The sequence below is a fragment of the Calliphora vicina genome, chromosome X, assembly GCF_958450345.1.
Source record: "Calliphora vicina chromosome X, idCalVici1.1, whole genome shotgun sequence".
Classification (NCBI taxonomy): domain Eukaryota; kingdom Metazoa; phylum Arthropoda; class Insecta; order Diptera; family Calliphoridae; genus Calliphora; species Calliphora vicina.
In genome coordinates, this window is record NC_088785.1 from 3,966,544 (window position 1) to 3,982,307 (window position 15,764).

General features: G+C 29.2%; 1 protein-coding gene across 5 annotated transcripts in view; it reads left to right on the forward strand.

Annotated features, from left to right (window-relative positions):
• The window catches only part of pan (pangolin), a 183,398-nt gene that overhangs the window by 6,134 nt on the left and 161,500 nt on the right, over positions 1-15,764 (forward strand). The gene's annotated exons all lie outside the window — the stretch shown is intronic.

Sequence of the window (15,764 nt, forward strand, 5' to 3'; positions counted from 1 at the left end):
GCTCTGATAAATCTGAGGGAACGCATCTTCGGAACACCATTCCTATCATGCTTAGATGAGCTATCAAGGATAAGTCTTAGACGAATCTACTCTTTCATCAGAGAATCTGGTAGGTTTAGCCTGGAAACAACGGACGTATAATTAATACCAAGATGTTTACCCCTTGGGTATCACAATGGGATCAGTTTTGAATGGACCCAAGTGAGCTGCTTGAAGAGTGGCTACCCATGGAACCTAACCTAACCTAACCTAAAGTGACTCCAGCACTAAATTCACATAAATTATCTCAGTCTGATTACATATGTATGTATATGTACGAATTGGGTTTTGTATGTACTTAAAAAAAGTTTTTTTTTTAGAAATAAAAAGTTTTCTTCAAAAAATATATATGGTAACACTGCATGTAGGTAACAGTTAAACAGTGTTGCCGTTTTGGTTATTTTTTTCCTGATGTGTATTTATTTTTCATTTTGGTTAATTTTTTCAAAACATTTTGTTATAGACAGATTTTTCAATATTTCAACTCCCAAAAAAAGTTTCGACATGGGTTTGTGTTAATCCTTGCTGTAGGTGTATAATTTTACATGACAGTTTTCATAAACGAATTACATATATCTATCGTGATTGGCAATTGAAGCCAAAACATTTGAGAAAGAGTAATTGTTTTAAAATATATTTACGATTTGTGTGATTTAGAGCTAGTTTCTTACTTGTCAGTTAAACTCAGCTTAACACGCTGTTATATTAAACCTGAAACATATTTTGGCGGGATTTAACCAAAGATTGTGTTTCTCACTAAAGCTTAGTACTGTTCATATTTGCGAAAAATTATGGTTGTTTCGTGCGCAAAATTTTATATACAATAAATGATCAGCTGTTGGTTTTAATTTCGTGCGAATGAAGAAGTGTGTCAAGATAGCAACGATATTTAGCAACGCCGGAAATGAAAAATTTTATGGGAATTTACAAAAACTAAAATTAAAATTCCATAGAACGTGGGCAGTGCCACGGGAACAGCTATATGGGAGATGGTAGCATACATACTATAGATTATTAAAAACTAACCGTGCAAGCAATTGGTGGTTCCATTCCTGAGAAAATTGAGTTCCTCCAGAGTGGTCACAAAAATATAGAATTTAATATTCCATGGAACGTGGTCAGTGCCAAGAGGTTACCTATATTAGAGATGAAAGTATACGTGGTATAGATTAAAAAACGCTTTCCGTGCAAAAAATCGGAAGAGCCGTTTCAGAGAAAATCAAGTTCCTCCAAATTGGTCTTAATTTGGTTGGTTTTAATTTCAAACAGGGAGCAGCAGGTATTCATTGCATTAACAGACTTATACACAAGTTTATTAATAAATACGAGATGACTATTACCGATGTTTTTCGTCAGCTCCGGAAAATTAAAAAAACCGGTTTCCGGTTTAACCCAAAAATTGTTTTTTTGAATAAACCGGTTTTGATTATTGTCTTTTAAGAAACCGGTTAAGCGGTTTCGGTTGTCTTAAAAAAACCGGTTAATTGGTTTATAGTAAATTTTTATTTAATGGAATTTTTGCATTTTTGAATTCTTTATGCAATTATTTTATATTTTTTACGAAATGCTGTCAAATGCTACAATTTTCTATAAAATAAATCAATATTTTTAAAAACGGTATCAAAGTTTTTCATAATATGTTTTCATAAATATGTAAATGAGCTTTAGAAAATATATTTCATTAAAACCGGTTAACCGTCTTACCGGTTAACCGTTTGACCGGTTTTCGGTTTCGGTTTTGGATACTCTAATATCCACCATCAATATATAGTGTTGTCCTTCTATGGGGACTTGAATCAGCATTTATGAATGAATGACTTATATCGAAATTTATGTTAATATCATTATATACAAATTATTTATTGACAATAAAAATATTTTTTTGATTTATTTTCATATACGAATGAATATTATTATAAGACAATTATGAATGTTGAAGTTATTTTATGAAGGGGATTAGGGACAAATGTAGCCCGATTTCCGCAATAATTTACAGTATAATTTGAGAGTAATTTTGTTCAAAATTTTTTAAGGATTGCCGCACAATCAACATATTTATGACTGCTCAAACAGAATTCCGGGGATAATTGTATGGGGCTATGGGAAATCATGGAACATTTTCAATACCAAACAAACCTTATCAACAGAGAGTATTTGTGGATAATTTTAGCCAGCTGGCTCCTTTCGTTTGTGTAGTTTGACAACATTTCGCACGAAATTTTGAACGGAGTACTTAACTTTATAGGTTGAGTCTTCTAACATGCTTTTTAATTACTTTCTTATCATTGTAAGTCGTTTAACTAAAAATAAGTTTGATCGAAACTTGTCCATTGTAAAAGTGTACGAAATTATATTCATTTAACTTTTTATTAATTCCTTCACACTGTTTTTATTTCCATTTGTGTACTGTTAATGTAAATACTAGACATGCTATATTTTTCTTAAGTTTCATCAAAATCGGCCCAAAAATATATAACATTTCGCTATCTTTCCATTAGAAATTCTATATATTGAAAAAATTTACTTTTGACCTTCACGATTTAAGGGTTAACGTTATCCGATTTTAGGAACATTTTCAGACTGTATTTAAAATTACCTGGACTATAATACTCTGAACAGATTTTACTTAAAATTAATAACAGTAAGGAAATTGGGCTCATTCGCCAAAAAATGGCCAAAAAATTAGTTTTTCTCAAAAATCGCAAAATTTATATCGCAGGTACGGAAAAACTATAGGAGATGATATTGACATACTTTTTTCACATTTTTATTCCCTATTTTTTTTTGGTTAAACCTGCGAATAGGTTAACTGTATGATACAACCATTAGAAGGTAGAATCACTAGGGAGATAGTTTAAAATGCAATGCCTTGTTCAACAGCTCAACACCGCAGGCTGCACTCCATTCTTTAATTTTATTTTCAGGACATTTTATAAATCTTACCACATTTTGTTCAAATGAACATTTAAATTGAATTTAAAATATTTTTCAATTTAGTTAATTTTTGATGTTTTTTATCAATTGTACTTTTATTTTTTATTTTATATTAGTTGACAATTCAAGGCATGTAGAATTGAGAACATATTTTGTAGTGGTTCTACCTTTTATTGTTATATTATGTTAACTGTATCCTATGAAGATAAAAACTCATATACAAGTAAATGTGGATAGAGACTAGGGTTGCCAAATGTCCCGATTTTCGCGGTATTGTCCCGCTTTTAGTAATGAAATCCCGCGTACCGCTCGGTATTCTTAATCCCCTTAATGTACTTAATATATCTAGTTTTAAAGAACTGTTGATTTTGAATTAAATATTTATTAAATTGAAAAAAAAAAATATATTTATGTTGAAAATTTATAAAAACAATTAAGTGGAACTGATATGTATGTATTTCCGGCGTGTTAATATTTATTCAGAAAAGAGTTGGTATACATAACCAGTTTTTTTCAATCTACTATGTTAAATTCTAAAACTGCAAAAAATATACCTCCTTTATTATGTCCATCTTCTGGCAGATGTAGGTTTTGAACGATTAAAAATTTCTTGCAAATAACCACTCCCCGCTTTCAAAAATCAATTTAACAACTACACACAAATATTAAAAAATAATTTTATACTTAAATATCTGTCATTTATTCCCACTTAGTTATTGAACATTAAGCTTTGCTGAGCAACCCGCGGCGTTTTTTTCAAATTATAAATGTCGAATTTTGTGCCAAGAAAGCGTCATATTAGGGAAGTTTTGCTTTACTTCTTTAATTTGAAAAAGTGCCGCTGAAGCACACCGATTTGTTATTATAATTCCGAAACTACTGAGCCGATTAAAACGCAATATATAAACGGACTAACACTTTTTGAGTTACATTAATTATATTAAGAAACGCCTAAAAAAATCATAATTTTATCAAAAAAAAATTTAAAAAAAAAATTTCTCCATAGAATTTAAAATTTGGACAATATTTGTACTACTGGAACCACAATACATCAAAATTGTGTAGTGGTTTAAAAATCCTATACATTTTTTCGATTTTGTTGCCCTGTATTTCATTTGTCCCGCGTAATTTTTGAAAATCCCGCCATTTTTCAACTATTTTTAAAATTGTCCCGCTTTTTGCAAAAATAAAACTGGCAACCCTAATAGAGACATGTTAATGGCCTGGCGATTTTTTAATAACTTTAACATTTTTTAACCAATTTTTTTCTTTTATATCTTATTGAAACAACAATTACGTACACATTTCGATTCGTTTAAATTAAATTGCAAAAGTAGTTATTTAATGGCAAAAATTTAAAAAAAAACTGAATAAATGCATTTTTTGCCATTGTAAATGCACCTCAAAACTAAATCGAAAGTCGGCACTGGTTGCCCTTCTTAGAACAAGCTAAAAATTTTTTTGGTGGTATTTTAGGTCATTACGAAAGTTTTCAACGGGTACCGTTTCAACATTTCAAAAAATTTAATTCTAAGGGACACTCTAATGTAAATGTTTGTAAAAAAGCGGACTTGTGTCGCTGCTTTGGACTGTTAACGCGTTAAGTTCATGCAAAATCTTCCCAAAATTCTTGTCCGACAGAGTCGCTATAAATATATTACTGTTGTGTAATTGATTGTGTTTCTGCTCCCTCTTATTATGTATGTAAATATAGAGCGCTCCTCTCTCCAATGTTGCCCCTGTTCTGTCCTGTTTTTCGTAAAAAGCTTACATGTGAAATACTTGGCGTCAAACTTGGGTATATAATTTATCTATTAAAAGTTTTTTTTTTAAGATCTATCACAAAAATATGTGCTAACTTAACAGAAATATTAAATCGTTCTAAAATACAACAAATTCTTTAAATGCTTAGTTTATATTTATTTTTTTATAAAATTCACAATCTTTGGAATATTATTTGCTGGTTAAAACCCAGGAATTTGCAAAAGTTATTACACAGGGCGAAAAAAATGCACCACATATTTTAGCATGACTCGGGAATGGTTTGTTCATTTTGGTTAAAGAATTATACATCAAATTACATACCTTCAAGTTATACTAACATTACTTTTTAAACTGTAATTTTTTCACAACATGCGTTTGATTTGACGCTAGTGTATGTCTAATGAACTATTTCACCTTTGTTCAACTTTAATTTGATATCAATTTAAGTCTCACATTGATTTTCGTTTTCAGCTGATTTTTTTCGTTGTCTTCTTTGAAACATATTTATTTTTTGTACACAACCAAAAAAAAAAAAATATAAAGGACAAACTAAAAATTCAGATAGTTTTATGTAAAAATAAATTTATTTATATGTATTAAGTTATCAATATTTTAATTTTTATTTAAAAATGACGGCTTAAACATTTTAGAAGAAAAAAATTATTGGATCATGTATGGTAACTGCATCGATATGATCAGATTATAAATCTGAATTAAAATTATTCATTTCATTAACTATTGGGTTAATAAGTATCAAAAAAAGTATTTTAAGAAAAACAAATAATTTGTTAATCGTCAACTAGTCTCTAAATTGACACTTCGTCAATTGAAATGAAAAATCGCCAAGTTTGGCGAGAAATCGCCACATCTGACAGCCAAGGCTGCCAACTCTTCAGCTCAGAAAATGGCTAGATTTTGAATTAAAAATGGCTAGAAATGGCTAAAACCCAAAAATAACTGAATACAAATTCAGTTACATTTCTTGTCCCCATTACCACAAAGTCTGTTTATGTGTTAACTAATAGTTATACTGACAGTTTTCAAAAAAAAAAATGTTACCAACTTCGTGTTAATGGGGTTTAGCAGATTTAACGATTGTAATATCAATATTTTTTTTCCTTTTTGATAAATTAAACAAATTTCTGGACACTTACAATCAAAATCGGATCCATTGAAGAAATGCAAAATTGATTTTTGAATATGCCTGATGTGTTTGCTATGGAAACAATTTCGAAGCCTGTTTTCATAAAACCAATAATATTCTCATCAAATCATCAACAAACGAATTTGTTTAAAAATACTGTTTCTTTGTCATTTGATAAAAAATACTGTTTTATTTAAAAAAAAAATACAAAAATGTTCAAGAAAAGTATAAAATAAATAAGGCTAGGACAAAATAAAATGTCTAGATCTTCCGGCTTAAATCTAGCCATTTTTTTATGGCTAAATGAAAATAGAATCGCTAGATCTAGCCGGAAAATGGCTAAATTGGCAACCTTGCAGACAGCCCTGCTTGTGACCCGAATTTGTTTTATTTCGCCTTTTCTGTATTAGTTTTCCAAACAACGTCGTTTTATATTTTTTCTGTTTTTTAAGAAACTATGATTTCCTTGTTTTTTTTCAAAAAAGCATGGAGTAGCTAGTTTTTTTATATTAAAATAACTTTTAAATGAGAAGCTTTATCAAAATTTCGATCTGACAGAGTGATAGTACAATGAAATGCACTTTCTATTTTTTGAGTTATCTCAATTTTCGCAAAAAGTGGAGTTACCTAGTTTTTACATACGGCCACAGTTAATGGAGTTAATTTTGAATCAAGTTTTCTACCTATCTACAGTACGTTTAAAAATTGGCAAAGAAAGATACAAACTCAAAAGGGACTAGTAAATAAATATGTACATATGTTGTAGGTATGTATACCTACAATCTTTGAGCGAAAAGAACAACGAGTAGAAGAAATGAAATCTTTACGCGATACACACGAAGCAAACAAAATATATCTTTATCTCTCTCAACAACAACAACAAAAAAGTAAGAGAGTTATATTCGGCTACGCCGAATCTTATTTACCCACCACCAATATAATAACTACTTTTTGTATAAAAACATTTATATGGTTACCCGAAATATCTCGAAAATACATATCTACGGTAAATTTCACATTGCTAGAGGATAATGTATTTTCAGGATTAATATGTAACTGCGTGTTATCAACCTTGCTGATAAGTAGAAGTTTCAACAACTGTTGGAAATGTTTATAAAAATGATGAATATTGCAAGCACTCGTTCCATACTGTTAAATTCAAATTGATAGTGCAATTTTGTAACAATATCTAATTAAAATAGCAAAACATTTTCGAAAAATATCAACTATTTTTGAAGTCGTCTGACATTTTGCTCCATAACTGTATTGCTATTTAAAAGATTTTTCGATACCAAAGATTTCTGATCAACAAAGAGTATTTGGATAAAATTTCATCCCCATGCCAATAACAGACAGACGGACATTACTAGATCGCCTTAGAATTTTATAAGGAACCAGAGTATATCCGTATGTACTTTTTGGTTCTACGACCATTATTCGATATGTTACAAACGGAATGACAAACTCAACAAGCTCTTTTTGGTGGTGGGTAATAAGAAACGAATAATAATAAAAAATAAAATAAAAACGCTAACAATGATGATTCGTGTACCTAAAATTAAGTCTATGCTCAAGATTCTTGTTAGTGACGATATATAGGGCTTCAGCGATGACGATGTTGTTGTTGTTGATGCTGCTGCTGCTGTTGTTGCTTTCCAACTCTTGTTATATGTAATTCAAGGCGTTGAAGAGTATAACAACAAAAAATAAGAAATAATAAAACAAAAAAAAACATCATTAGCAACACTACCCATATCCAGCATTTACAGTTCAACAGGTATATAAATAAACGCAACGTATAACGAGATATGTACAATAATAACAACTACAACGAAACCACAAGCAACAACAACAACAAATCTAAACAAAGAATAATTTAAAAAGAAGAAAAACAACAACTATATGGTGGGTTACGTCGTAACAAACATCTATACCATGGATGGGAAATCGCTTTTTGGTTTTTGTATAAAATTTTGTACATACCTTCACGGTACCATTTTTAATACATACATATTTATTAAATAACAATAAAACAAACAAATTTTTCGAATTGAAATTAAATTTTTAAGTATGAATAGTTTTTAATAAAATTTCACAGTTTGTAGATTTTTCTATTAAAAATGGAAAACTAAAAACGAATTTTGAAATTTATTATCAGCAATGCCGCAATTCCCAAAAAAAGTGTTGAAAAATTCCAAAAATGGGAATTTTTAGTTTTTTAGCTGTAATATCCATACCAGAGTCGGGGTTATCGGAACCCTTTACAAAATAATTAGAAACATATTGGGCCACCTAAATTCGGTTACTATATTTTTATATCGAATATGCGATTTGAGAATTTTTGCCTTAAAGTTTAATTTTACATAAAAAATATGTGACCAGGTCCATTCAAAAATTGTTTTTCATTTAAAATATTTTAATTTTCATTTAAAATATTTTATGAAAACTTAGCTTTCAGAAAGTATAAATTACTTATACATCCTCTTGGAAATTTTTTGCGATAACTTTAAAAGAAAAAGGTTATTTTCTCAAAAAATTAGCTAAAAATCGCCTTTTTAAATTTGTTTAAATTCAAATGCATATAACTTTAGACTTAGTCATTATTTTTAAACAATTCTTTTTCTATTCAGACACATACATATGTTGTTAGTCCAATAAAGAAAAACCTGAGAAAATAATTACCAACTCATCCCTTTCATTTTCTGATATAGATTCCCACGCCTTTAAATTAAATTCTGATCATGTTCCTATATCATTTAGTATAAACGAGAACGTCATAGAAGTTGAGAAATTATTCCCCGATTACTCGAAGGCCAACTGGAATCATTTTCGTAAAATAATTGAGGACAAAATGAAATTATCTATGGATCTAAATAGGGACATATCATTATCTAATGTTGAAAATATTATTCAAATCTTTATTAACATATTAAATGATGCTTGTCTAGAGGCTATACCATGGAAATCTTTTAAATAAAATGCTCTGCATATTACTCCATTATGTAAACACTTAATGACAATCAGAAATAGACACAAAAGATACCACAGATGTTTCGACCAAAACGTTAAAAACACTGTCAGGGCTATAATTCTAGAAATGAATAAATTAATATCTATTCATATCCAAGACGCCAGGAACAAACAGTGGACAGATATAATTTAGTCTTCCTGTAGGAAATAAGAAATTTTGGAAAATAACTAAACACATTAAAGGGAAGAACAAACCAATGTGCTCCCTAGAAGACAATAACGGTATTATTACGGACAGCACCGAAAAGGCAAACATCATAGCAAACCATTTTTCCAATGCACATCTCACGACTATTGATTTTTATGGTTCAATTGACAGGAAGGTAAATTTAGTAAATTTATTACTCGATAAAATTCATGTTGATCCAAATATATTAACGAAAAGAGATGAGATATATTTCATATTGGAGGCCTAAAGAACTCAAAGGCTCAGGGTGTTGATGTAATTCAGAATAAAGTTCTTAAAAAACTTCTTGATATGGCGATAGATTTTTTAGTTAGAGTTTTTAATTTCTGCATAATAAATTCATATTTTCCTCAACACTTTAAAAGTTATTCCTATAATAAAAAGGGTAAAAACCCAAAGCTACTCAGTAGTTATCGTCCAATCAGTCTGTTAAGCAGTTTAGACAAGATGTTTGAAAAAATGATTTTTAGTAGATTAAAGGCAATTGTTGATGAGAATAATCTTATACACGACTGCCAATATGGATTTAGGGCCCAACATTCAACAACCCATCAGATCAAGCGAATTGTTAATATGATCAACTTTAATAAGAGAAAAAGACTTTCAACAGGTATTCTCTTTGTAGATATAGAAAAAGCTTTTGATTCCATTTGGCATGCAGGACTTGTATATAAACTTCGAAGAATGGGATTGCCTCTATATTTAATTAAATTAATCAAGAGTTTTCTTAGTGATATGCGATTTTTTGTAGAAATTGACGGTAGTCGGTCTAATGAAATGGCAGTACCTGCGGGTGTACCGACAATTTTTTTCTACATTCCCGTATACCCGGCTATTCCCGAAATATATAATGATACCGTAAATCAGGAATATTACATCCAAATTTTATATAAAAACTTAGTGTTATAATTATTAAATATCAGAGCTTCGAATTAATTAATAAAATTTGAGCTTAATTCACTAAAATCTTAATCCGTAATTAAAGAATGTCAGTCTAACATTCCATAAATCCATTCCTAATATTGAATTTTTTAGATTCATACCAAAACCTTTTAAAGTTAATTAATAACAGAATTTATTCAAACTTGGAATGATTAAATTTTTGTTAAATCAAATCATTTATAAAATTAATTGAAAAAATTGTCTTAATACTTTTTGTACTAGATTTGAATTGAAGAAAAATTTAATCATTTAATAAATTTTTGAAGCTATTTTGTTATGGATTTGAAGAAGAAATTTAAAGAAATTAGAATTCAATAAGAAGAAATAAATTCTATAAATAATGAATTCACTTATTAAATTTTCATACGAAAAAATCCAAATAAATAATAATAAGCGGTCTATTATTGCCGAGATATAAGCAAAAAACTGTAAAAAACTTTTTACTGTTTTTTGGTGAAAAAAATAGAGTTCTAACTTGTTTTCTACGTATTTTCGTAAGTTTTTAATTCCCGGGATTCCCGACTAAAAATCCCGGGAATCGGGTAGTGACAAATTGGAGTTCTAACTTGTTTTCTACGTATTTTCGTAAGTTTTTAATTCCCGGGATTCCCGACTAAAAATCCCGGGAATCGGGTAGTGACAAATTGGCAAAATTCCGGGAAATTTGTACCGGGAATTGCCGGGATAAGAACCCTAGTACTATCTCCACTATGCATGTCCGATATGGATAAACTGTGCGGAAACACATAGAAAAAAAATTACAAATTATACAGAACAAGAACTTAAAGATAATATTTAATCTTCCTATTCGATTTCCCACAAGGGCCTTACACTCATTGACAGGCCAAAAGACCATAAACAGCATTATTGAAGATTTGACCTTGACATTTTTAGAAAAATGCAGACATTCAAACTATGACCACTTAAGAAGATTGACTGTTAATGACTAGCTAATCTATTTAAACATAGATTATTTTTTTTTGTGATATAGAATATAGGTTTTTTACTATCGTTTTCCTATAAATACTATTTAACATACCTTTAATTTTTAATATATGGTAATATTTGTTGTAATATCATTTGATAAAATCTCAAAATATGTTTATTTTAAAAAAAAACCTTGTAAATATTGATAGTTAATAAACAAAACAAAAAACAAAGTATAAATTCCTTATACATCCTCTTAGAAGAAAAGTCTTCTTTTTCCAAAAAGTTAGCGAAAAATCGCCTTTTTAAAAAATTTTTAATTCATTTTTAAATTGAATTTATTATTATTTTTAAACAATTCTTTTTCTATTGAGACACATACATATGTCGTTAGTCCAATAAAGGCAAACTGGATAAAATCGGGAAATATTTGGATACGCTGTTATCAAAAAACTGGAGTAGGGTGGGTAAAAATTTTGAAAATTTTATATTCCTAAGCTATAAGAGATAATTGATAACTACTACAAGGTTTTTTGTAGTACTCGATGAGATTCTATAAGTGTAATTTTTTTGAAATCGGAACACAAACGAAGAAATAGGATCGTTTTATAAATGTAACATACCCGATGTGTCCTACTTTGAGGACCCTTGGTCGCGCCCCTAGTGGGCCCATGAGGTCCACGTTCAAAACTTTAACTCGACAACCCTTCTTCTTTCTATGTTAAAATATAATTTATGCTGATGTTTGTTTCGCTTAAAAATAATGGCTCTTCTGGACCGCAAATTTTTAAATATATAATTTAATGTTATAGCCCTGACAGACTTATGATTTGTATACTATACTAGTGTAGTATAATGTACGTGTGCCAACCGGTTAACCGAAAACCCGGTTTTTCTTCGAAATCTCTGTTTTTTGCGAGCCGGTTAATTTAAAATGTTGATTTTCGGTTAACCGGTTTATACGGTTTTTATCACTCGGTTAACCGATTTTTAAAATGTGGGACTAAAATTAATAAATCTCATGTTTTTGCGCATTTTTAATATTCATTGTGTACACATCATTGCGATGCGAAAGCAATTTCGATACGAAAGGTAAATGCGAGAAGAATACAATTTGGTACTCTGTGTCGTCTACTTAAACGCTTTCGCATAAAGAAGCAACACAGGCACCACAAACTTGTAAATAAAAACATTTTAAACTAATTTTTTGTGCGATGCGAAAACGCAATAAAGGGTACCAATTGTACCATTTTTCTTTCTCATCGCAATAGAGAGTAACCGCCCTGATTTTCAATACGAACCTCTTTAGATTAATATTTTTAAGAATTACAATGATTATAAACAGAAACTATTAAAAATTAAATTCCGCATAATTCTATAAGTTTAGGTTAAATCTTACTAATGATTCATTAAAAACTTAGTGATGATTTTACCAAACGTTAAGTTGAATTCGATGTACATACCTTCTTTCAATAAACTTGACTTCTTTGGTGAGTTTTATACCTAAAATTTGAATTTATTATTCATTTCGTTAGCTTTTCAGAAATATTACAGGAGAGACAAAAAACGTTCTAAAATCCATGATTTGAAATATTTTTGAATTCTGATAATGGAGTTTTATTAATTATTTGGTATGATTTATAATGACAAATAATCACAGCTAAGAAGAAGTGCGTTTGCATCTTATAAGTCCTTTTTTGGGACTTGTAACATTTTCTGTTTCATATCAGAAAGTCGAGGTGATAATAAATTTCAAAATTTTGAAATATTTAATTGAAAAATTTATTTACATTTTTTGGTTGAAATTTAATGAATAAACCAATAATTAAAACAAGTATTATATATTTAGTAACATATTTATACTCAATTCCATTTGACTGAGATAATAATTCTGAAATTTTTACAAAATAAAATGGACTCAGCACCAAAATGGACTCAGCACATTTTATGTTTTCTACACATATATGACGGTTAACCGGTTTTTTCGATGTCGGTTAACCGAAAAACCGGTTTTTTTAAAAGTCGGTTTTTTACAGACATACTTATGTATACTGCAATTAAACCATCAAATAAAGTGGTTTTTATATGTACTATGAAAATGTATGTACGTGCTATAAATGTAGTTTATTACTACTATTCACTAAACATAGCTCTGTTCAAAAAGAACTGGGAAACCCTAGTCATTAAGTCAGCTGGAAATATGTTGATTACGATTTACATATTTTTTTATATAAAAATATATGTAATGCCTAAAATGTCCCAAAAAAAAAGTACGATTATACCACGCTTCCCAACCCTGATCTATACGTTCTCTCATAAATATTTCAACAACAATTCCATACACAAACTTAGATATATGTATATATTTACATACATATGTACATGTATAGATAAGTATGTATGAATATGTATACATTTGTATGCCTGCATAAATGTTTGTACAGATTGTACAAGCGTTAATAAGAATGAGTAATAAAAACAAAAGAAAGAAACAATCAAAAAACGTGAAATTCACAGTTTTGTTGTTGTTTTGTATTTCTTATATTTTTGTACAAGCGTTAATAAGAATGAGTAATAAAAACAAAAGAAAGAAACAATCAAACGAGAAATTCAAAGTTTTGTTGTTGTTGTTTTGTATTTTATTTCAAAAATATGTTCAAACCAGGGTTCCCAGATATTTCCCAGAGTTTTATCAACAAAGAAGAGTTTTTTTTATACCTTGTCGGATTCCACGACAATGGATTTAGATTTAGCTTAATTGTTCAAAAATCAACTAGGCAGTTCTTTTTACTTTTGAACTACCTATTAGTAGAAGAACAAGAAGCAAGTGCCTCCGTGATGGATAACAATATACATACAGTAGCCCAATAAAGTCTACATACAGGAATTCAAATTAAATTTCTATCATTGAAAGCTGTATTTGTAAGTTATTTATTTATTGATCTATTAACTTATAATTACAAATTATAAATTAACATTATTATGAGCAATAGCATCAGAGGCCTTCAGCTGTAAGTTAAAAGTAATGAAATATATTTGTTAAAAAAATAAATTCACACCAAAAAAAAAATAAAACAAAATCACTTAAGTCGGGTTTAGCAACATTTCCTATCACGTCCAAAATTTCACCATTATTAGAATTTTTGATTCTGAGTCAAATAACGAAATTTTTTTTGGTTTTTTGGGCTTTAATGTTCAATATATTATGAAACTCAATAGTGCCGCCCACCTAAATGTAGGCGTGACCGAGAATAATTTTTTCGATATTTTACTCTGAATCAATAACTCTAATAACGGTGAAATGTTGGGCGTTATTTGAATTTTTTTTTGCTATAATCGACATAATCCATGTATTATTATATATCTCACAAAAAAAAATAAAAAAAAATGCTTTAAATTAAAGTAACATAATAATTTTTACTGTATGTAGACTCTCTTGGGCTACTGTATGTACATACATATGTAAATATTTAAACATTTCTGTCAGTTGTCGTAGATACTAGGGTATTCAATCGATTAACCGTTAATCGGTTAACCGATTAATTTTTGTCGGTTAACTGTTCGAATAATACAGAATTATTTTTTAAAATTTAATTTCATAACTCGTGGACATTCCCTTCTAGCAAAAGTTTTTTGAAGTATAGTACGAAAACTGAAACTAAGGAATTTGGAAATGACATTTTTTTCTAGAATATTCTATGATGAACTTTGTGATAATGAGTTGAAAGACGAAATGGTAATAGACGAAACTAAAGACATTACTGAAACGAGTCTTTAATCAGAACTTAATGAAACTATTAAAGTATTAGAAATATGCTTAGAAAAAACTAAAAAGGAACTGAAAAATTGGATACTTTTTATCATGCCTTACTTTCGATTTTTCCAACATCTACAATCAGTGAGATAGTTTTTTAAAGTCAAGTAAAAAAATCGTTTAAAATTGAAGAAATTTGGTTTTCTCAATGTCACATTTGCTTCTATTCTGTCGCAAAGCTAACCCGATTCCTCATAGAGGAATTAACATTAATTTGATGGAGAATGAACTCGAAGAACATGAGTTCCATGTGAATGCTGAACTAGTTTATCATACCAGGCGTAACTACCTGACAGACATGCAGGATAATGAATTTTTCAAAAGATTCCGGCTGTCGATGGCCACATTAAACAGCTGATTTATTTAAACATGTTGTCACTTGAAGGCAGGGTTCCCAACTTTCACATCTATTTTGAGAGGTGCATATTGCCATCTGAAAATAATGTTTTTTGTCGGTATATTGAGAAAACAAAAATTAATAACGGACAGTTTATCGGCTTAATAAATTTATGTCGACATTTAGTAACAGGCAGTTTGTCGATACATTGAGAAAACGGGCCTTAAAGTACTAAATTATACTAATCCCCGCAGTCTGAACTTTTTAACAGTGACAAAATTATAACAAAACTAAAAATGTTACAACATTTTTAACATTTTTATGGACATTGTTTAAAAAAACTTGTTTGTTATAATTTTGTCATTGTTATAAAGTTTAGAATACCTCCAATTTAAACATAAAATACATACATATTTATGTATGTACATATATGAGGAATATCAAAATTTTTGGAGAATTGTTGACCATAGAAAAAAACCTTTGAGTCCGAAATGTCACCGAAATTATGATCATTTAAAAGTTGAACAGTATTCTAATTAAGTTTATTATATATAAATCTGGAAATATATGTATATAATATTTTTCCAGATTTATTGCGTTTAACAAAATTGACACATTTTTTTTGTTGGTCTTTCTCTTACTATTT